At 39.8% G+C, this 23375-nt stretch overlaps 1 pseudogene; it reads right to left on the bottom strand.

Moving 5' to 3' along the window:
* The window catches only part of LOC133752247 (elongation factor 1-alpha, somatic form-like), a 101396-nt pseudogene that overhangs the window by 36776 nt on the left and 41245 nt on the right, over positions 1 to 23375 (bottom strand).

Raw genomic sequence — 23375 nt, 5'->3', positions numbered from 1 at the left:
AATCAAAGCTTTACATAAAAAGCAAAGTGAATGATAATCCATTTGAGAAGCTGATCAAATGTGGACCTGAGTTTCATCAGGTAAAGGTGAAAGTTGTATGACTTCCCCTGATTTAGTGGCTAGAGAACAGAGATGCAAAAAACTCTATTGACCAAGAAAATTCCTGTGAAGCTTGTGATGAGCAAAGAATTTAAGCAATTTTCAGCACCCAGCAAGACATGGCAGACATTATACGTTTACTGAATATGTGAAGAATTTCAGTCTGTGAAGTTAAATGCTGCATTTTTGAATTTGAAGTGAAGATGTTTGAACACACAAACCCACATACATATGTACACAAATACACACAAGTATAAGTAGTCTTCAGAAAGTTCGTGTAAAATACATATTATGAAAATTTATGCATGTATTTCAAAAATTGTACATCAACGTAAACATTCTATTTATTATTTTTTAAAGATGTATTGATTTATTTGAAAGGCAGAGTTTCAGTGAGAGAGGGACAGAGAGAGCTCTTCCATCCACTGGTTTACTCCCCCAAATGGCTACAACAGTCAAGGCTGGGCCAGACTGAATCCAGGAGCCAGAACCCTCATGCAGATCTCCCACAAGGGTACAGGGGCCTTCTGTTCCATCGTCTGCTGTTCTAGGCACATCAGTAGGGCATTGGATCCGAAGTGAAGCAGCCAGGACTTGAACTGGTGTCCATATAGGATTCCAGCGTTGCAGGCAGCAGCTCAGCTGGTTAGACCACAACACTGGCCCACAAACTCATCTTTTAATTCCACCTTACACAAACAAACAAAAAATTACTTATTTACTTCAAAGGGTAAGAGAGAGAGAGAGAGAGAGAGAGAGAGAAAGAGAGAGAGAGAGAGAGAGAGATTCTATATACTGGTTTACTCTCCAAATGCCTGCAAATGCTGGGGCTGAACCAAGCAGAAGCCAAGAGCTGGGAACTTAATCCTGGTCTCCTTATGGTTGGCAGGGACCCAAGTCCTTGAACTGTCATTTCTAATCCACAGGATGCACGTTACCAGGAAATGATAAATGGAAACAGAGCCAATACTTGAGCCTAGGCACTCCAACGTGGGACCCAAGGGTATTAAGTGTCTTAAACTGCTGCACCAAATTCCCGCTTCATTCCACAATATTTTTGAACTTCTCTTTATTTCCCTGATTGGCACAATTAAACAAACAAACAAATAACAACAACAACAAACCAAGAAAATAGGGTTACAGCTGAATGATTAGGAGAATCTATTTGTGAATTGTAATTGAAAAGATTACTATGACTCTTTCTGTGTTTATACGTATACATATATGAATTTTTTAGTTTGGGTACTGAAACAAGTACTGACTCAAGTTCTGGGACACAAAAGGCAAGAGGAAAGAAGGTACTTCAAAAAGTTCATAGAGAAATTTCTGTGATTGTGGAATAGGGAGTGAACTTACTGCTCCAGGCTAGAGGAAGATAGCAAAAAAAATGGAGAGAGTGAAATATCAGGGAAGAGTTAGGGGGGAAACTGCAGCAGGAATTCCATGGAAGAAGAGATGCTGTAGATCTGTTGGAGGGTGTGGGCATGCAGCACAAGCAGACACCACCCTGGATCACTGACCAGGGCTCCCTGGCCAGACTCAGTACACCTCTAGGTATTCACTGAAAAAACAGACGCTTCACTAAGACACAGAGGCACAGTCCAGAGATAATAGCCATCAGAGGGAAAAAATAATGCCCAAAAATAAATGCAGAAATTCAAGAAAGAAAAATAGGGAAGACAACATGATCCCCTTTCCAAAGGAGCATAGCAACACTTCAGTATTGTGAAGATGAAGAATTGAGGAAATGCTTGAAATGGAATTTTAAAGATTAATCATAGGAAAACTCAGAAGCAATCAGAAACAAATCCATAAATTAAAGAAATCCATTTATGACATGATTGAAAAATTTTCCATGAAATTAAGATTTTGAAGAGAAATCAGAATGAAATATTAGAAATGAAGAATTCAATAGATCAAATAAAAATGTGGTGGAAAGCCTTAACAATATACTTGTGAGGCAGAAGAAAGAATATCAGAGCTAGAAGAAAAATCTTTAGAAATTTTTCAGTTAGACCAAAAAGAAAATGATGAACAAATTAGAAAATTTAAAAACAGTGTTCAGGATTTAAGGGATACTATCAAATAACCCAACATATGGGTCATAGGAGTTCCTGAAGGCATGGAGAGAGAGAAAGAATTAGAAGTCCTATTTAGTGAAATAATTGCATAAAATTTCCCAATTTGGAGAAAGACTTTCAACAGAAAAACATAAAGGAAAGATTCTAAAATGTGCACAGGAGAAATAACAGGTTACTTTCAGAGGATCTATAATTAGACTCACAGCTGACTTTTCATCAGAAACCCTACAGGCTAGGAGAGAATGGCAAGATATCGTTCAAGTCTTAAGGGAAAATAACTGTCAACCCTTAATCCTGCACCCTGCATAAAATTCATATTATTTTATGAATAAAAGGGAAATAAAGACCTTCTATAACAAAGAGAAATTGAAAGATTTTGTCACCATTTGTCCAGTATTAAAAAAAAGATGCTTAAGGATGTGCTACAGAAACACAGAAACATAGTCACCAGTATGAAATAGTGTGAAGGCATAAAACCCATCAGTGAAAGGACAAAGGAAATCTACGGTAAAAAATAGAAAGAGTTATGGAAAAATGGCAGCGCCAAGACATTACTTATCAATAGTAACCTTGAATGTTACTAACCTCAAGGATTCTATAATTCAAAGATATAGACTGGCTGAATTAATTAAAAACAAGACCCATCTATTTGCTGCCTAAAGGAAACACAATTCACCAACAAAGATACCCACAGACTGAAAGTGAAAGGATGGAAAAAGATATTCCATGCTAATGGGAAGCAAAAAAGAGCCAGTGTAGACATTCTAAATCAGAAAGAATAACTTCAACACAAAAATGGTTAAAAGAGACAAAGAAGAGCACCATGTGATCATTAAGGGATCAATTCAACTATAATAAACACATATAAACCCAATTACAGGACACCTGGTTATTTGAAAGAAATATTAATGGATCTAAAGGGAGACAGATCCAACACAACAGTATCGGGGGACTTCGACACCCCACTTTCTGCAATGAGCTCATCAAAGAGGCAGAAACTACCAAAGAAACAACAGAGCTAATTGATATTATTGACCAAATGGACCCAACAGACTGCTACAGAAGTTTCATCCTGCAGTTGCAGAATATGCATTCTTCCTGCCAGTGCATCTACAACCAACTTATCTTCGACAAAGGAGCTAAAATCAACCCCCAGAGCAAGGACGGTCTTTTCAACAAAAATGCTGAGAAAAATGGATCTCAATATGCAGAAGTATGAAGCAAGACTCCTATCTTGCACCTTACACAAAAATCCACTCAGAATAGATCAAGGACCTAAATCTATGACCCAGTAGCACCAAACTGTTAGAGAACTTTGGGGAAACCCTGTAAGATGTTGGCATATGCAAGAACTGCTTGGAAAAGACACCAGCATGGACAGTAAAAGTAAAATAGACAATGAGACTAGGAATTTCCTGCATATCAAAGGAAACACACAACAAAGTGAAGAGGCAAATGACAGAATGCGAGAACATATTTGCAAACCAGGCAGCTGAAAAAGAATTAATATCTAAGATCTGTAAACTGCTCAAGAAACTCAACAACAACGAAACAAATAATCCAGTTAAGAAATGGAAAAAAGGACATGAACAAACATTGATCAATGGGTAAAATTCAAATGGCCAACAGGCACATGAAAAAATGCTCAGGATCACTAGCCATGAGGGAAATGCAAAACAAAACCACAATGAGGTTTCACTTCAACCCAGTTAGAATGGCTCTCATACAGAAATCAACAAATGATGAATGCAGGTGAGGATGTGGGAGAAAAGGTACCCTATCCCACTGTTGGTGGGAATGTAAACTGGTACAACCATTATGGAAGACACTATGGAAATGCTTCAGAAACCTGAAAATAGGTTTTTTTGTTTTTTTTTTTTTTGACAGGCAGAGTGGACAGTGAGTGAGAGAGAGAGAGAGAAAGGTCTTCTTTCCGTTGGTTCACCCCCAAATGGCCGCTACGGCTGGCACGCTGTGCCGATCCGAAGCCAGGAGCCAGGTGCTTCCTCCTGGTCTCCCATGCGGGTGCAGGGCCCAAGCACTTGGGCCATCCTCCACTGCCTTCCCGGGCCACAGCAGAGAGCTGGCCTGGAAGAGGGGCAACCGGGACAGAATCCGGTGCCCACGTGGGATGCTGGCGCTGCAGGCGGAGGATTAACCAAGTGAGCCACATCACCGGCCATGAAAATAGTTCTACCATATGCCCCAGCCATCCCACTCTCGGTCTTGTGCACATATCAAATGACATCAGCATATGAAAGAGTGAGCTGTAGAGCTCAATTCACAATAGTTAAGACATGGAATCAACCCAGATGTCTATAAATTGATGACTAGATAAAGACAATATTGCACGTATACACTATCGGCTTCTCCTTAGTCATAAAAAAATGAAATCCTGTCTTTTGTATCAAAATGGATGCAACTGGCAACATTATGATTTTTGAAATAAGCCATCAAGAAGACAAATATCATATTTTCTCTGATATGTGACATTTAATACAGAATACAAAAAAATATAGGAAACAGAGATCTTGGTATATGATTTTTGGTTTTAGCCCTTGTTTCTACTCATGTGAGATTGTGGTCATTCTACTTTTTACTTGTTGAATATTATGGTTAGTGGTGCATTAAATCTGTGATTATATAGTGGATTGAAATTATGTTTTTATACAAATTAAAGAAAAAAGAAGGAAAGCGAGAGATTGGGAGAAGAAATGTAGAGGGAGGAAAGTATCGTTGTCTTCTTAGTACTATATCTGTGAAATACATGAAACCTGTTCGCTTTGTATTACCACAGCAGGTATTCATTAGAAGTGTGAAGTTCTTATCAATGATTCAATCCCATATGCAGATTCCACGCCCACATAGTAAGTGGGGCCAAAGCCAAATGCCAGTGGTGGCATTCAAAATTCAAAGTGTTCTCCAGTTAAAAAAAAGCAAATGTCTGATACAGATACTTTTTTCCACTTTCCTGAGAAATGTAGAACCCCCAATCTAGAGCTGCAGCATTTTCTTCTTCGTCACTGTTTTCCTCTATTTCTTTACTCCTCTTTTTCGTATTAATAGCATTAAATATACCTAAAGTAAAATACCAAGGAACACAGATTTGCCCCGTGTGAATTATGCTCAAAGCCTCCCAGTATAAAATTATTTTCTTGCAAATATACCAACTGAATCACAATCAAATTTGCCACAGAATCATTGCAAACTGGAGAGTATGGCCTTACATCCTGCAAAATACCCCATCTACCATCTCTCTTGTTTCATTCTTTCATTTCCTATGCAGTGGCTTCTTTGAGCTGATGTTTCTGTCTGAATTCAGAAAAAATCAGACACAAGAATTATTGACCCCACCTCAAATAACTGCCAATTTTGTCTTACATTTATTCTGAGCAATACAGTTTGTGGTTCTGGAACTCAGACGTCAGACTTTCTCCTTCTTCCAACTCCCTGCTCTGATTGGAGAGTTTTAATTGTGGCTAGCATCACCTTCCCTTGGCACGGCTCAAGATGCTTCGGGTTGCACGTTTTCTAGGGTGCTGGAGGAATATGGCAAGGTACACAGAAGCTTGGGGTATGAGAGTATCGGGATTTAGGAAGCTGAGCCAGCCTCGCCTGTTCATGCAGAGTATACACAGGTACTCGTGGGTATGTGCACACACACAAGGATTCGAGAGTGGCTTCAGGAGGGCTCACTTACTTCCCAGAAGCCTCCAAAGCAAGCTTCCCACGGCAACAGGGGCTCCATTGCACCCTTGACATTCAGTCTCTGTTTACCTCCTACATAGCAACCCAACCTGCTCCCGCAGGCTCTTGGGGTCCTGGGGCAAGTTGTCCTCTCTTGCCTTCTTGCCAGTTCTGCGAGCTGTCTGAGGGAGAAGCAGATCATTTCTCTTAATCAGGAGCAGCGACATTCAAGAGTCTGACGGAGCCGATTGATGAAGTCAAGAGGGAGAGCTCATCATGGAGGATGTGCCTTGTGCCTGGGGTGTGCTATTTATAGAAGCCTCAGCAGTCAAGAGGAATACATTAACATTATTAAGCCCGATCTGCCCTGGGATTGTCAGTTATTGTTAGTGGCAAATTCCCACTTAACTACTCCTATATTATTCCATAACAATATATGCTGTATTTACTTCAGTTAAAATTGTGTCAAGAGAGTGTTTTATCACATTTTATTTCTCTCTAAAATGTGTTGCTCTGCATCTTCATAACGAATCATAGAAGGAGGGAAAAAAATAACAAAACACAGGGCTAACATCAGAAAATCCTTCTCCTGATTAAAAAGATTTTTCTAATTTTAAAATAATGCTACTCTCAAAGGGCCATCATAATAACCCGATCAGTGTATCCATAATAATATGCATGGAAAGGAATGTATACATAAGGAAATGAAGATTTAAAGAAATTACCACTGTGGGGCCTGTGTTGTGGCATAGTGGGTAAAGCTGCCACCTTTGACACCAGCATCCTATATGGGCGCTCCTTCAAGTCCCTGCTGCTCCACCTCTGATCCAGCTCCCTGCTAATGTGCCTGGGAAGGCAGCAGAAGATGGCCCAAGTGTTTGGACTCCTGCCACCCATGTGGGAAACCAGATGGAGTTCTTGGCTTGTGAATTCACCTTGGCCCAGAGCTGGGGAGTAAACCAGCAGATGGAAGATTCTCTCTCTCTCTCTCTCTCTCTCTCTCTCTCTCTCTCTCTCTCCTCTCTCTGCCTCTCCCTATCTCTCTATAACTCTGACTTTCAAAATGAATAAATGTAAAATAAATGTAAAAAAGAGAAGTTATGACTACAAAGAAAGAAAGTTTAATAGCTGCTATAATGGAACCCAGTGCCAATTCCTGGTTTTCAGCCCAGGGTGCTTATGCTATGAATAATGGGAAACTGGTTTCGTCATTTTCGCACAAATGGTTCTCAATATAATCTAACATCCAGCAGGTGTTTAAATTTACATAATTATCTAACTAATTCATTAGAAAAGTGCTTGCCTGAATCACAGCACACACTGTGATTGGTTGACATGTTTCCAAAGTTTTTAAAATATATAATTTTCTTCTCCATCTTTTTCTCTCTCTTTGTTTTACATTCAGTGTATTTACTGAAGATACCAGTTTGATGTCCTGTAAATACAACATAGACAATATTTTGCTGATTGTACCCAGTGGTGTTATGTAACACCTTATTTGTAAACAGGTGCTTAGATTAAGAATTTCCATCAGAAATGGATTTGGCTCTTTTTGTTTTTGACAAAACCGCTTTATTGATGATGTTGTGTATTCTCATTAGGAGATATCAATGGTTCTTGTGCTGTGATCTCTTGTTCATTAGGGTTGCTAAATGTGGATACTCTATTCCATCATCTATCTTCCTGCGTTAGCTGAATAATTTCTACAAAGGCCCTATCCCTCATCTACTATTTGGTTGCCTAGAGGTTTAGTTCATAAAGAAGACATAAAATGAATATTTATTCTTTTCCTGTGTTTATGAAATTTTCATATAATGTTTCCTAGCAACTTCTAAACTTCGCTGATGATAATTTTGAAAATATCATTATAAACTCTTGAACCTAAAAATACTTGATATGTTTAAATCCATTACAGTCAAGTATATTATTTCCTACCTTTGGCCAGGGGGAACCTCTTCGTTATGATTTCTAGGACCTTCTGAGAATTTCTGACAGGTTTCTTGCACTTTGATAAGAAAAAATAATCTGTACAAAATGTCTTCAAAATTTTCACGCAAAGTGCATAGGATGCAGGCCAGTGTTGTGGTGCATCAGGTTATGCCAGCATCCTATCACAGCTGCTCCGTTTCCAATCCACCTCCCTGATGTGCCTAGGAAAGCAGTGGACAGTGGCTCAAGTGCTTGGGCCTCTGCATCCACGTGGGAGAACAGAATGAAGCTCCAGCTCATTGCTTTGGCTTGGCCCAGCCTCAGCCATTGGAGACATTTGGAGAGTGAACCAATGGATGGACGATTTCTCTCTGTATGTCTAGTCCTCTCTCTGTGTCTATAACTCTGACTTTTATATAAATAAGTAAATTGTTAAAAAGTGCAGAGAATGAAAAATACGCATGGATTTAAAACTTTTAGGAATCAAAATAAGCATCTCTTAATTCAATTATCCATGAACTTTAATGTTTTACATGACAAGGCTTATGCTTTATTTGTGAATGTGCAAATATAAATTTCTATTTCTCTTTTTTCATTTATTTATTTATTTATATATTTTACTTATAAATCTTGAATTTAAGGTATGCAAACGTCAAGCATTTATTTTTTAAAAAAGATTTATTTATTTTATTTGAAAGAGTTACACAGAGAGAGAAGGAGAGGCAGAGAGAGAGAGAGAGGGAGAGAGGTCTTCCATCCAATGGTTCGCTCCCCAATTGGTTGCAACGGCTACAGCTTCACCTATCTGAAGCCAGGAGCTTCCTCTGGGTCTCCCACACAGGTGCAGGGCCCATGGACTTGAATCATCTTCTACTGATTTCCCAGGCTATTGTAGAAAGCTGGATTGGAAGTGGAGCAGTCAGGAGTCTAACCGGACCCATATGGGATGCCGGCACTGCAGGCGGTGGATTTACCTGCTACGCCACAGTGCAGGCCCCTTCAAACATTTCAATACACAAATTTAGGAACAAAGTGATTCTTCCCATCCTACCTTCCTTGCTGCCCACACTCCCACTTTTCTTCCTCCTCCCTCTCCTATTTCCATTTTTTGCAAATATTTATTTTGTTAACATTATACTCATAAGATTAACCCTATACAGTAAGTAAAGAATTCAACAAATAGTTTGAAGAAGAAAAAAAAAAAAACAACACTGTTCCTCAACAGTCGAGACAAAGGCTGTTAAAATCATTGCATCTCAAATTTTAAGTTTCACTTCCATAGATTACCTTCTAGGTGCTCTACTAGTTACGACTAATCGAGGAGAACCTATACCTCTGGTATTTGTCTTTTTTGGGACTGGCTGATTTTACTAAGTATAATGATTTCCAGTTATATCCAACTTGTTGTAAAAGACAGGATTTCATTCTCTTTTATGGCTGAGGAGTAGCCCATAGTGTATATATGCAATATTGTCTTTATCTAGTCATCAATTCATAGACATCTGGGATGATTCCATGTCTAAGCTATTGTGAATTGAGCTCCAGTGAACATGGAGCTACAGCTCACTTTTTCATTTGCTGATGTCATTTGATTTGTGTACAGGACTGGGAGTGGGATGGCTGGGGCATATGGTATGACTATTTTCAGGTTGGCCGGTGCCGTGGCTCAACAGGCTAATCCTCCACCTTGCGGCGCCAGTACACTGGGTTCTAGTCCCGGTCGGGGCACCGGATTCTGTCCCGGTTGCCCCTCTTCCAGGCCAGCTGTCTGCTATGGCCCGGGAATGCAGTGGAGGATGGCCCAAGTGCTTGGGCCCTGCACCCCATGGGAGACCAGGAGAAGCACCTGGCTCCTGGCTTCAGATCAGCGCGGTGCTCCAGCCTCAGGGCACCGGCCGCAGCGGCTAATGGGGGGTGAACCAATGGCAAAGGAAGACCTTTCTCTCTGTCTCTCTCTCTCTTTCACTGTCCACTTTGCCTGTCAAAAAACAAACAAACAAACAAACAAACAAAACCTATTTTCAGGTTTCTGAGGCATTTCCATAGTGTCTTCCATAATGGTTGTACCAGTTTACATTCCCACCAACAGTGGGATAGGGTACCTTTTCTCCCACATCCTCACCAGTATTCATCATTTGTTGATTTCTGTATGAGAACCATTCTAACTGGGGTGAGGTGAAACCTCATTGTGGTTTTGTTTTGCATTTCCCTGATGGCTAGTGATCCTGAGCATTTTTTCATGTGCCTGTTGGCCACCTGAATTTTACCATTTGATCAATGTCTGTTCATGTCCTTTGTCCATTTCGTAACCGGATTGTTTGTTTTGTTGTTGTTGTTGAGTTTCTTGAGCAGTTTATGGATCTTGGATATTAATTATTTATCAGCTGCTTGGTTTGCAAATATATTCTCACATTCTGTCATTTGCCTCTTCACTTTGTTGTTTGTTTCCTTTGAAGTGTAGAAAATTCTGAGGTTGATGAAATCCATTTGTCTGTTTTTACAGTTATTTCCTGTGCTTGGTCTTTTCCAAGCAGTCTTTGCAAATGCCAGTGTCTTGTAGAGCTTCCTCATTGCTTTCCTCTAGGGATTTGATGGTATTAGGTCATTTATTTGGACCCTTGATCTATTTTGATTTGATTTTTTGGATACAGTGTAAAGTAGGCGTCTTTTTTCATACTTCTGCAGGTGGAGATACAGTTTTTTCACCACCAGTTTTTGAAGTTACTGTTCTTGCTCCAGGGATTGATTTCAATTTATTTGTCAAAGATTAGTTGGTTGTAAATATGTACGTTAATTACTAAGGTTTCTATTTAGTTCCATATGTCTACATGTTTGTCTGTGGCAGGACCAGGCTGTCATGATTGTAACTTCCCTTTTAATATGTCTTGAATTCTGGTATTGCGATGCCTCTGGCTTTGTTTTTGTTGTGTAGCATTGCTTCAGATAGTTAGGATCTTTTCTGTTTCCAAATGATTTTTAGCATAGTTTTTTCAAGATCTGAGAAGAATCTTGTTGCCATTTGTTTCAGATGACATTGAACCTGTAAACTACTTGGGGTTGTATGGATATGTTGATGATATTAATTCTTCCAATTCATGAACATAGAAGATTTTAAGTTGTTTTGAGGGGCCAGTGCTGTGATGTAGTAGGTTAAGCTTCCTCCTGCAGTGCTGGCATCCCATATGGGCACTGATTTGAGTCCTGGATGCTCCACTTCCAGCTCTCTGCTAATGGCCTGGGAAAACAGTAGAAGATGGCCCAAGTGCGTGAGCCCCTGCACCTGCACCTATATGGGAGACCTAGAAGAAGCTCCTGGTTCCTGGATTCAGATCAGTCCCTCTCCAGCCTATGTGGCCATTTGGGGAGTGATCAACAGATAGAAGACCTCTTTGTCTCTTCCTCTCTCTCTCTGTAACTCTGCTTCTCAAATAAATAAATCTTTAAAAATTACTCTGCAATTTCTTCTATTTTTCCTTCAATATTTTGTAATTTTCATTGTAGAGAACTTCCACAACCTTGGTTAAATTTATTCCAAGGTATTAAAATTTTTTGTAGTTGATCTTAAAAGTTCTTTCTTAGCCATCACATTGTTTTTGTATACAAAGGTGACTGAATTTTGTGCATTGATTTTATATCCTACAGATTTAGCAAACTCTCTTATGAGCTCCAATAGTCTCCTAGTGGAGTCTTTTGGTTTCTATATGTATAGTTTCATGTCATGAGAAAAAGTGATAATTTGGCTACCCTCTTTCCAACTTGTATCCATTGATGTATTTTTCTTGCCTAATGTTTCAAGCTAAAACTGCTGGAACTATATTGAATAGAAATGGTGGAAGTTGACATCTTGTCTGGTCCAGATCTTAGTGGAAATGCTTCTGACTTTCCCCCATTCAATACGACACTGGCTGTGGGTTTGTTATATATTTAATTGAGTGTGTTTAGGAAGGTTATTTCTTTTTTTAATATAAAACTTTTATTTAATAAATATAAATTTCAAAAGTACAACTTTTGGATTATAGCGGCTTTTTTCCCCATAACCACCCTCCCACCTGCAACCATCCCATCTCCCACTCCCTCTCCCATCCCATTCTTTTATTTATTTATTTATTTTTACTTTTTGACAGGCAGAGTGGACAGTGAGAGAGAGAGACAGAGAGAAAGGTCTTCCTTTGCCGTTGGTTCACCCTCCAATGGCCGCTGCGGCGGCCCATCCCATCCTTCATCAAGATTCATTTTCAATTATCTTTATATACAGAAGAGCAACTCTATACTAAGTAAAGATTTCAACAGTTTGCACCCACACAGGCACACAAAGTATAAAGTACTAGTTTTACCGTTAATTTACATAGTACAACACATTAAGGACAGAGGTCCTACATGGGAAGCAAGTGCACAGTGACTCCTGTTGTTGATTTAACAATTGACACTCTTGTTTATGATGTCATTAATCACACAAGGCTCTTATCATGAGCCATCAAGGCTACGGAAGCTTCTTGAGTTCACAAACTCCGACCTTATTTAGACAAGATCATAATCAAAGTGGAAGTCCTCTCCTCCCCTCTGAGAAAGTTACCTCCTTATTTGATGGCCCCTTCTTTGCACCGGGATCTCACTCGCAGAGTTATTTCATTTAGGTCATTTTTTGCCAGAGTGTCTTGGCTTTCCACACCTGAAACACTCTCATGGGCTTTTTAGATCCGAATGCCTTAAGGGGGGAAGGTTCTTTCTATACCCTGTTTGTTTAAGGCTTTTTTTCTTTTTCATGAAACGGTGATGTACTTTATCAAATGCTTTCTCTATGTCTATTGAGTAAGACTATAGTTTTTATTCTTCAGTTTGTTAATGTATTGCATCAAAATTACACAGGTAAAACATAAACCATACCCGTGTAACATGAATAAATCCACTTGATATGAATGAATGATGTTTCTGATGTGTTGTTGCATTTTGTTGAGTATCTTTATCAGGGACATTAGTGTATAGTTCACTCTCTTTGTTGTATCCTTTTTACTATAATGGTGAAGATCTTTTCTGGTTTTGGAATTAAACTATGTGTTTGTTCTGATGTGTTTTTGGGTTTATTAAATATATAATCAGAAATGAAAAAAATGAGTTCAGAAATCTAGGTTTTCCAAGTTTGTTGGCATATAATTATTGTAATTGCTGATGATTCTTTTTTATTTCTGTGGTATCCATTGTAACATCTCCATGTTCATCTCTGATGTTATTAATTTGGGTCTTCTCCCTCCCTTTTTCAGTTAGATGGGGCAATGGTGTATCAATTTTGTTTATTAAAAAAAAAAAACTACTATTCATTCCACTGACCTTTTGTATCATTATATGATTTTAATTTCATTTATGTCTTCTTTAACTTTAATTATTTCTTTCCCACTAATAATTGTGGGTTTGATATGTTCTTGTATCTCTAAGTCCTTGAAGTACATCGTTAAATCATTTATTTGACACCTTCCAATTTCTTGATGTAGACAGTAATTGTTATAAACTTGTCTCTTAACAGTGCTTTTGCTATATTCGTAAGTTTTAAAATGTTCTGCTGTCATCATGCATTTATAGGAATTTTCAATTTTCATTTTGATTTCTTCTATAACCCCCTGCTCATTCAGGACTGTGTGTTTGGTTTCAACATGTTTGCATATTTGATAGTTTCTTATATTTTAAATTCCATTGTGGTCATAAAAGGTACATGGGATGATTTTGATTTTTTTGAATTTTCTGAGACTTGCTTTATGGTCTAGCATATGGTCTACCCTAGAGAAAGTTCCATGCACCAATGAAAAGAATGTGTTCTGTAGCTGTGGGTTGAAAGTTCTCTATTAGTTCTCTTGGCCTATAGTGTAGATTAGCTCTGTTTCTTTGTTGATTTTTTTGTCTGGTTGATCTATTAATGGAGTAAAGTGTGGTGTTGAAGTCCCCCATTGCTACTGTATTAGAGTCTATCTCCCATTAGATCCAATAACATTTAAGTATATAAGCGCCCTGATAATGGGTGCATATACATTTACTATAATCGCATCTTCCTGTTGAATTGATCCCTTAGTCATTACATAATGCCTTTCTTTTTCTCTTTTAACTTTTTTTGTTAAAGTCTATTTTTATATTAGAATAGCTATACCTGCTCATTTTTGCTTTCTCTTAATATGCAATATGTTTTAACATTCATTCACTTTCAGTTTGTGTATCTTTGTTAGTGAGGTGTGTTTCTTGCAATCAGCAAATAGATGGGTCTTGTTTTTTAATCCATTCAGCCAATTTGTATCTTTTAATTGGAGAATTTAGGCCATTTACATTCTAGGATATTAGTGATAAATACCGACTTGGTCCTGCCATTTTCCCATAAATATTCCTATTGTGTTTGCTGAATTCCCTTTGTACATTTACAAGGAGATGTTCTGTCTTCACATTCTTTCTTAATGATGAGTACATTTCTCGGTTTCTATGTTTGACACATTTTTAAGTATCATTTATAAGGCTGGAAGAAAGGTGACAAATTCTTTCAGCTTTTGTTTGTTTTGGAAGGTCTTTATTTCATCTTCGTTTATAAATGAGAGCTTTGCTGGTACAGTATTCTGGGTTGACAGTTTCTTTTAGGACCTGGACTGTGTCTCTCCATTCTCTTCTAGCCTGTAGGGTTTCTAATGATAAATCAGCTGTCATTCTAATTGGAGATCCTCCTGAGGCTAGAAAACTGGTGAGATGAGTCCCAGTTCATGTCCTGGTGTCAGTGAAAACTTATGAGACCTGACAGAGTGGTGAGAGTAGAAGAAGTGAAGTTTTGTTTGTGTAAGAAAAAGAGAAGCACCAGACAGTACCATCGGAGAGTCTGGTAGCAAGAGAGACCAAGCTGCTGTGTTCTTGCAGTCTAGAGGTATTTGTATGTCCTTAACTCCTTATCTAAAAGGAACAAAGGTGAACAAAGGTAGAGGTTACATATTAGTTACTGTGAAGGCTGGGGGCGGTCTCAGTGGAGCCCTTCCTAGCTTGTTTTTATGTAAACCTAGATCTTGTCATGGAAGCCTGTATCTCGTAATTGTTGATAAGTATTTGTTACAAGGGGCTTCCACCATGTTCTGTTTGTTGCTGGGAAGGCACTGCACTTTGTTATGTGCTGAAGGGACCTGTGGGATTGACTTGTCTGGCCTGCTTTGTGTCCCAGGCTCCCTCACCCTGAAGTGAATCTTGCTTTTCTCTCTTGCACATACTAGAATCTTCACTTTATTATTTACTGTTGAAAGTTTGACTATTATGTGTCATGGTGAAGAACTTTTCTCGTCATGTCTGTTAGGAGTTCTATGTGCTTTCTCTCCTTGGATATCCCTATCTTTCTACAAATTAGGAAAGTTTTCTGTGATTATTTCACTGAGTAGGCCTTCTAATTCATTCTTTCTCTCCACACCATCTGGAACTACTAATACATGTATGTTAGGTGTTTTGATAGTATCCCGTAAATCCTGAACATTATTTTCAATTTTCCTAGTTTCTTCTTTTTTTTGTCTGACTGAGAAATTGCAAAAGATTTGTCTTCTAGCTCAGATATTCTTTCTTATGCCTAACAAGTCTATTGTTCAGTCTTCCCATTGAATTCTTCGTTTCTGATATTTCAGTTTGATTTCTCTTAAATGTTCTACCTCCTGGCAAAATTTTTCATTCATGTCATGTATGAATTTCATTAACTCACATATTTGCTTCTTATTGTTTTTGAGTAGTTTTGTCATCACTCTTTTGAATTCCTTTTCAGGCATTTCATAAGTCTCTTTGTCATCACATTCTAGTATCAAAGTGTTGTTCTGTTCCTTTGAGGGAATTATATTGTCTTCCTTGTTCACATTTCTAGTATTTCTAGGTTTATTTTTAACCATTTGTGAAAGCACTTGTTGGTTTTCTCCTCTGATGGCTTTTATCTTGGAAATATGCCTCTGTGCCTCTGTGGAGTGTCTGCCCCTTCAGTGGATATTCAGAGATGTGGATGTGTGCTGGGTGGGGCCAGAGAGCTGAATCAATGCTTGAGGGTGAGGCAAGAGTCCAGGGTGACTCCCAAGTTGGGTGTGGTAGACCTATTTTCAGCAGGGGGCAGGGTATGATCACATGTGCTGGTGTCATAGCTTCACCTCCTCTCTGCCAAGGTGATCAATGCCTGCGGTGAGCCCACAGTGGCTACACACCTCACCATAGTGGTGCCTGAACCATGCAAATGACCTTTGTGGTCCTCAGTGTGAGTACAGAACACTAGGCAATGACTCACTCTAGGCACTCAAGAAACCCTGAGCATCTGAAGCTAGACGGTGATTGCCTGGAGACCTAGCTACACCCCAGGCCTCTCATGTAGTCACAGAATTCCCACAGTCATGGGTACAGGACTTCTACAGTCACAGGGAGCAGGGGCTCCACTCTCAGTCCTGCCAGTCTTCTTTGTCCACAGAGAGAATCAAGATATTCTTGGAACAAGTTGCTGACCTGCACCTTGGCAGTTTGAGTACAGGTGCCCATGAGAGTGAAGGACAGGGAGCACCTCACAGGCCTTACTACCAACCTCCAGGTCAGACTGAAGGTCAGAGAGGACTGTGGATTTATCCCTTAGTCACACATGTATGAGCCACAGTAGCCTCTGGTTGTCTTGCTAAGGTGCGCCTTCTTCCCTGCTAGTCACTGGGCACCCTTGTTGGAAGCTGGGATGAAAACATGTGTCCTGCTCCCACTAGTGTTCCAGTGTGGTCTGCAAGGTTCTTGGCAGGAGACATCACCAGTGACACAGGTTTCTCTCACCTTGCTCCCAGAAGATGTTGTCTCTCCAAGCCTCGAGCTGTGGGAGTTGCTGGTGGTGTCCCGTCCTGATTCTGTGTGTCTTACTGTCCATGCTGCCCCATGGTGTCTCTTCTTTCTGAAGAATTTCCATTGCAAACACCTTTCCAGCTATCCCTTGGGAATGCAATTACTCCACTTTTCTTCTACTATCTTCCCATGGTCAAAATCAGCATGTCTTTTTCCTATTTAGTCATCTTGGATATGGATCAGTACCTTTTTAAGGGAACATTAGTCAGATATGCCAACTTGCTCTCTCGTTTGATTTACTGTTTATTTTGAACTTGTTTTGACTTACAGCAAAGTTTCAGGAACGGTACAGGGAGTTCCAGTATAGCCTTCACTCAGCTTCCCTTAATGCTAACATCTTACATAACTACAGCACAATTTGCAAAATTAGGAAATTAAAACTTTTATGTAATACTAATAAATATCAAGCCATAGTTTGAATAATTAAAAATAGAATTAATTATTAAAAGTATCCTAAATTTTAAAAAAATTATACAACCAGCAATATTCTGGTTAAATTAGGTGAGGTGCAATAAATTTGAAAACAGATCATAAGAAATTATATGGACTGCATCATGGAGAAAGGAAAGGTTAAAATACCAGTGATAAACTGGAATATTTGATTTTATGAGAATACATGCATTTTAATCTTCATTTACATTTTCTTACAGAAGATGTTTAAAACTCTTAAAATCTCCAAATTGGAAAGTGTCTTTTTGAAGGATAGAGGGAGACTTCCAGGTGCCACATTGTTGGCTAGAATGTCTGAGCCCCTCACAGTCCTACTTCTTGTGATTGACTTAGGTAGTCCCAGGCAGTTTGTGAGACTTAATCCTTCATCTTGTGGTGTGCACTAATTCTGTTAGTGTTAGAACTGAATTGTAGGATATCCAACTAGCGACGGGAGCCCTCCACACACACACACACACACATACAGAGTTTGTTGACTGCTCCCCCAATTTGGTGGTTGATTTCTCAACAGTGGCTAGGAAAATTAGAATATGGAGGATTGTGTTGAAAATGCTGAGACAAAATAACTGAAATTTAAAACACAGAGAAAACACATTTCATAAAGAGAGGTTGAATACAAACTTTACAAAAACAACAAAATATTGAGGAAATTCATCTGTAACCGAGTCTCACGAAGGCAATTCTAATGGCTGGATTCCAAATAGAAGACATATTAACACAAACCTTCCATTAATAGCAGTATGGACAGATTCATCGACACTATGCTAACTGACTTGAGCCAGACACACACACACAAAAATTCCACAATCTTACACACACATAAATACAAAACACACACACACACACACACATACAAAGGATCTTCTAACACTTCATGGAAATAAACATTATTTTAAAAAGCTATGCATAAGTTTCAAAAACATTTTGCACCAAAATAAACTCACACTAATTTGTTAAAATGTATCTAAGAATCTAATTCAAAGCACTAATAATTATAAGATAGATACTGGTTTCAAAATACTCCCCATCAGAGCAATATGGATTTTACTAAAATTAAAGTAAGAACAAACATCAAACTGGTGGACAAGTGGAGGTGGAAAAATAATGAAATCAGTGGTGCTTTACAGAAACTTTATGAACACAATGCTCTAAAGAAATAATCAACTTACAAAGGGATAATTCATTTTAAAAAAGGACAAGATGACATTGAAGAAGCCTATAGCAGTCAACTATCCACATCAATTTTCCAGGAAAAAATTAATCTTGTCCATGACCTAATTGGAGAGGACTGATAATTAACACCAGAAACAATAACTGGCACCACAGTCGCCTTGGTTCAGCTCTCATAATTCTGACTGAAAAATTACAGCAATGTACACTTCCTACTTCATAAGTGCCCAAGTTGCTGTAGAACTTTTAATGGACATTTTCTTTTTCTTTTTTTTGACAGGCAGAGTGGATAGAGAGAGAGAGAGAGAGAGAGAGAGAGAGAGACAGAGAGAAAGATCTTCCTTTTTGCCATTGGTTCACCTACCAATGGCCGCTGCGGCCGGCATATCTCGCTGATCCGAAGCCAGGAGTCAGGCGCTTCTCCTGGTCTCCCATGCCGGTGCAGGGCCCAAGCACCTGGGCCATCCTCCACTGCACTCCCGGGCCATAGCAGAGAGCTGGCCTGGAAGAGGGGCAACCGGGATAGAATCCGGCGCCCCAACCGGGACTAGAACCCGGTGTGCCGGCGCCGCAAGGCAGAGGATTAGCCTGTTAAGCCACGGCGCCGGCCAATGGACATTTTCAACCAGTGAGATCAAGAGCTTGATGTATTTTATTTCTTCAAATAAATGCAGCAAGACATGAGACAAGTCTATATAGCAGTACAGTTCTGAAGACAAAGTGAAGTCAAGCCTGGCACCAAGCGGTGGAAGTAAAACCAAGGCAGACTAGTTAAGAGCACAAGCCATGGTGACAATTTCTTGGAGGAGGCACAAGGCATTTTTCTTGTTGACTTTCTCGGAGGGCAAATAATGATACTGTGGCTTATTAGAAGAGTGTTTTTAGGAAGTTAGCCAAAGGTGTAGAGGAAATCTTCACTGGCGAGTCCTCCTCCACCATGACAGTGCTCCTGCTCAACCCACTCACTCACCAAATAAGGCAGTTTTGCGAGCGTTTGTGTAGCAAATCATTAGGCACCCAACTTAACATATTACAGTTTCTCCTGACTTTTAATTTCCTAATCTTAAAACAATCTTGAATGGGCACCATTTTTTTTCCATTGAGATCTGGACCACAGAGGTCCTTCATAGAGGGACTGTGTTAGCACCAGTGCCCTGGCTTTCCACGCCTGAAATGCTCCCGTGGTTTTTCAGCCAGACCAGATTCCCCATGGGCTTAAGGGTGTTTTATTTTCTGATGTGGTAATCGATTCTCTTGTGCTTTGGGGCCTCTTGCTTCACTCAGTAAATGAAAATCAACGTGTGAAAGGCCTTTCCAAGAGAACACTGGAGAAAGTTTCAGTGCCATTGAGGTGTAGTAGGATTTTTAAAAAACAGGACACTGAATGAACCAATTCTGAGTGAGAAATGGGACATTTTGCTGTATGTCTAATATTTGAGACATATTTCTTTAACTTTTATTTAGTAACTATAAATTTCCAAAGTACAGTTTATGGATTACAATGGCTTCCCCCCCCCATAACTTCCCTCCCACTCGCACCCCTCCCATCTCCCACTCTCTCTCCCATTCCATTCACATCAAGATTCATTTTCAATTATCTTTACATACAGAAGATCGATTTAGTATATATTAAGTAAAGATTTCATCAGTTTACACCCACGCAGGAACACAAAGTATAAAAATACTGTTTCAGTACTAGTTATAGCATTACTTCACATTGGACAACACATTAAGGACAGATCCCACACGAGGAGTAAGTACACAGTGACTCCTGTTGTTGACTTAACAATTTGATACTCTTGTTTATGGCGTCAGTAATCTCCCTAGGCTCTAGTCATGAATTTCCAAGGCTATGTAAGCCTTTTGAGTTCACCAACTTCGATCTTATTCTGACAGGGACATAGCCAAAGTGGAGGTTCTCTCCTCCCTTCAGAGAAAGGTACCTCCTTCTTTGATGGCCCGTTCTTTCCACTGGGATCTCACTTGCAGAGATCTTTCCTTTAGGTGTTTTGTTTTGTTTTGTTTTGTTTTTTTTCCAGAGTGTCTTGGCTTTCTATGCCTAAAATACTCTCATGGGCTCTTGAGCCAGATCCGAATGCCTTAAGGGCTGATTCTGAGGCCAGAGTGCTATTTAGGACATCTGCCATTCTATGAGTCTGCAGTGTATCCTGCTTCCCATGTTGGATTGTTCTCTCCCTTTTTTATTCTATCAGTTAGTATTAGCAGACACTAGTCTTGTTTGTGTGATCCCTTTGACTCTTAGACCTATCAGTGTGATCAATTGTGAACTGAGATTGATCACTTTGACTAGTGAGATGGCATTGGTACATGCCACCTTGATGGGATTGAATTGGAAGCCCATGGCACATTTCTAACTCCACCATTTGGGGCAATTCCAATTGAGCATGTGCCGAACTGTTCATCTCTTCTCTCTCTTATTCCCACTCTTATATTTAACAGGGATCACTTTTCAGTTAAATTTAAACACCTAAGAATAATTGTGTGTTAATTACAGAGTTCAACCAATAGTACTAGAACAAAAAAAAAATACTAAAAGGGATAAAGTATTAAATTGTATGAGACATATTGCTTTCAAATATGAGGCCACAGAATAAGAGAAGTCCATTTCATATTTTAACTAAAAAAGTCTGTGTCCAGATTATCTAACAGGGAGGAAAATGAAGGTGATGAAATTAGAAAACAGTCAAAAACTTGACACTGGAAGAGACTCTTCAACAGAGAACCGGATTCTGTACAGCAGTGAAAGTACACACACTGGTGTTTTATCCAGTGACATGAATACATCTTGCATTCATATGTCGATTTAAAAAATAAGATAGATACAAAACAATGCAAGTGGGGCCAGTGCTGTGGTGCAGCAGGCTAACGCCCTGGCCTGCAGTGCTGCCATCCCACATGGGCGCTGGTTCGAGTCCTGTCTGCTCCATTTCTGATCCAGCTCTCTACTATGGCCCGGGAAAGCAGTAAAAGATGGTCCAAGTCCTTAGGCCCCTGCACCCGCATGGGAGACCTGGAGGAAGCTCCTGGCTCCTGGCTTCAAATCTGTGCAGCTCCCGCTGTTGCGGCTAATTGGGAGTGAACCATTGGATGGAAGACCCCTCTCTCTTTTTCTGCCTTTATTTCTCTCTCTGTGTAACTCTGACTTTCAAATAAATAAATCTTAAATAAAAAATACAAGTGATGTAATTCCAAGTAATGTAAATTTTAAAAACAAGAAAAACAGAAGGTATAAGCAATAAAAATGTGTGACCACAAGGAATAAAGCTGGAAATCAACTACTCAGGAATCTCTAGAACATCTGACAACACATGGAGACTGAACAACGTGCTCCTGAATGAACAGTGGGTCAAAGAAAAAAATCAAAAGAGAAATAAAAAAAATTTTGGAAATTAATGAGGATGACAATACAGCATATCTTGACCAAGTCAAGAGCCTGGAACTCAGTCTAGGTCTTCTTTGTTGGTGGCAGCTACCTAAGTACTTGAGTCTTCACCTGTTGCCTCTCATGGAATGTATTAGCGGAGGCTGGATCAGAAGTGGCATAACCAGATCCAAACCAGGCGCTGCTGTATAGGATGCAGGCGTCCCAAGAGGCATCTTAGCCGCTGCACCGGACACTCTCCCAGTGCAATATTTTACTTATTTCATTTGTTTTCTGACATTCTTCCTTCCTTCGTGTAGATTGGAATTGTGAAGAAATTCTTTCAACAGTCCTGCAGGGTGGGTCTTCTGGTTACAACAACTTCTGGTTTTTTGTCTTTCTTAGAAAGTTCTTAAACTTTCAATGTTTCATGCCTCTCTCTTCTGGCTTTCCTGGTTTCTAATGGGATGTCTGATAGGATTCTAATTCTTGCTCTACTGTACATAAGGTGCCCACCTTCCCACCCCCACCTCTGCCCCAGCTTCCTTCAACTTTTCTCATCATTCATATTTGCTTTTCTGAATTTGGATTGTGCAACACCTTTATACAGATTTTTTTAGTTGTCATCATGTTTGATGTTTTCTGAGTTTTCCAGATCTGCGGTTTTGATATGAGAGGCAGGCAGCCAGCTTACGATTGCTGAGCTGGAAGTCATAAGCCTCCCATGAGTGATTTTATCCTCCCCGTTGTCAATCAAAATGCCCCTCCATAACAGCACTGTTGTTCCGGCATAGTAGGTAAGCTGTTGCCTGCAATGCTGGCATCACCTATGTAAGCCGCTTTGAGTCCCAGCTGCTCTACCTCCAACCCAGCTCCCAGCTCATGGCCCTGGAAAAGCAGTGGAAGATGGTCCAAGTACGTGGGCCCCTGCCATCCATGTGTGAGATCCAAATGAAGCTGCCGTCTCCTGGCTTTGACCTGGCTCGGCCCTGGCCACTGCAGCCATCTGGGGAGAGGATCAGCTGATGGAAGATCTCTCAATCTCTCTCTCTCTCTCCCTCTCTCTCTGTAACTCTGACTCTCAAATAAATATATCTTTTAAAAAATGCCCCCTTTCCCGGATGCATCTGCTTCATTCTGGACTTGAGGATGAAGATTCTCTTAGATATGAGAACTGAGCTCCCTGTGGTGTTTATGGAGGTAGCTGAAATTTCCCAGCTGGCTTCATGCCTATAGAGGCACTGCTCGAAGCTCATAAATGAGACCAACAAGCTGAGAGTGGCTCTGTCTCTCTCTCTTCTGCCAGAGAACACTGTTGGAGGGGCTGTCAGGGGTCCTCTCTGCTTCCCCTCCCCTACCTCTTTTCATTTTGGGCAAATCTGGTCCACCTGCCCACTCACGACAGGGATCTTCCTGTGTGAGGCAACCCATGCTCATGTGTGGGTCCGCTTTCTCACAGAATAAAATTTACCTTATATATGTCTGCACCAAGAACATTTATCATTTTGCATGACAAGGACATGAAATAAAAATAAATAGCCCCTCACTCACAACAGTTTGGCATGCGTCATAAATTTTGGAAGATCCATGGCTGTTTCCTTTTCTGTTCCTTTCCCTTATGGTTTTACAATTATGCATATGTTGCACCATTTGGAATTTTCTCAGAGTTCTTGGATGTTCTGTTCTGGGTGCTTCTTCCATAATTTTTCTCTTTGCATTTCAATTTCAGT

The sequence above is a fragment of the Lepus europaeus genome, chromosome 2 (genome assembly GCF_033115175.1).
Source record: "Lepus europaeus isolate LE1 chromosome 2, mLepTim1.pri, whole genome shotgun sequence".
Lineage (NCBI taxonomy): Eukaryota > Metazoa > Chordata > Mammalia > Lagomorpha > Leporidae > Lepus > Lepus europaeus.
Note: the sequence above shows the minus strand (reverse complement) of the source record. Positions and strands in the feature narration are given on the sequence as shown.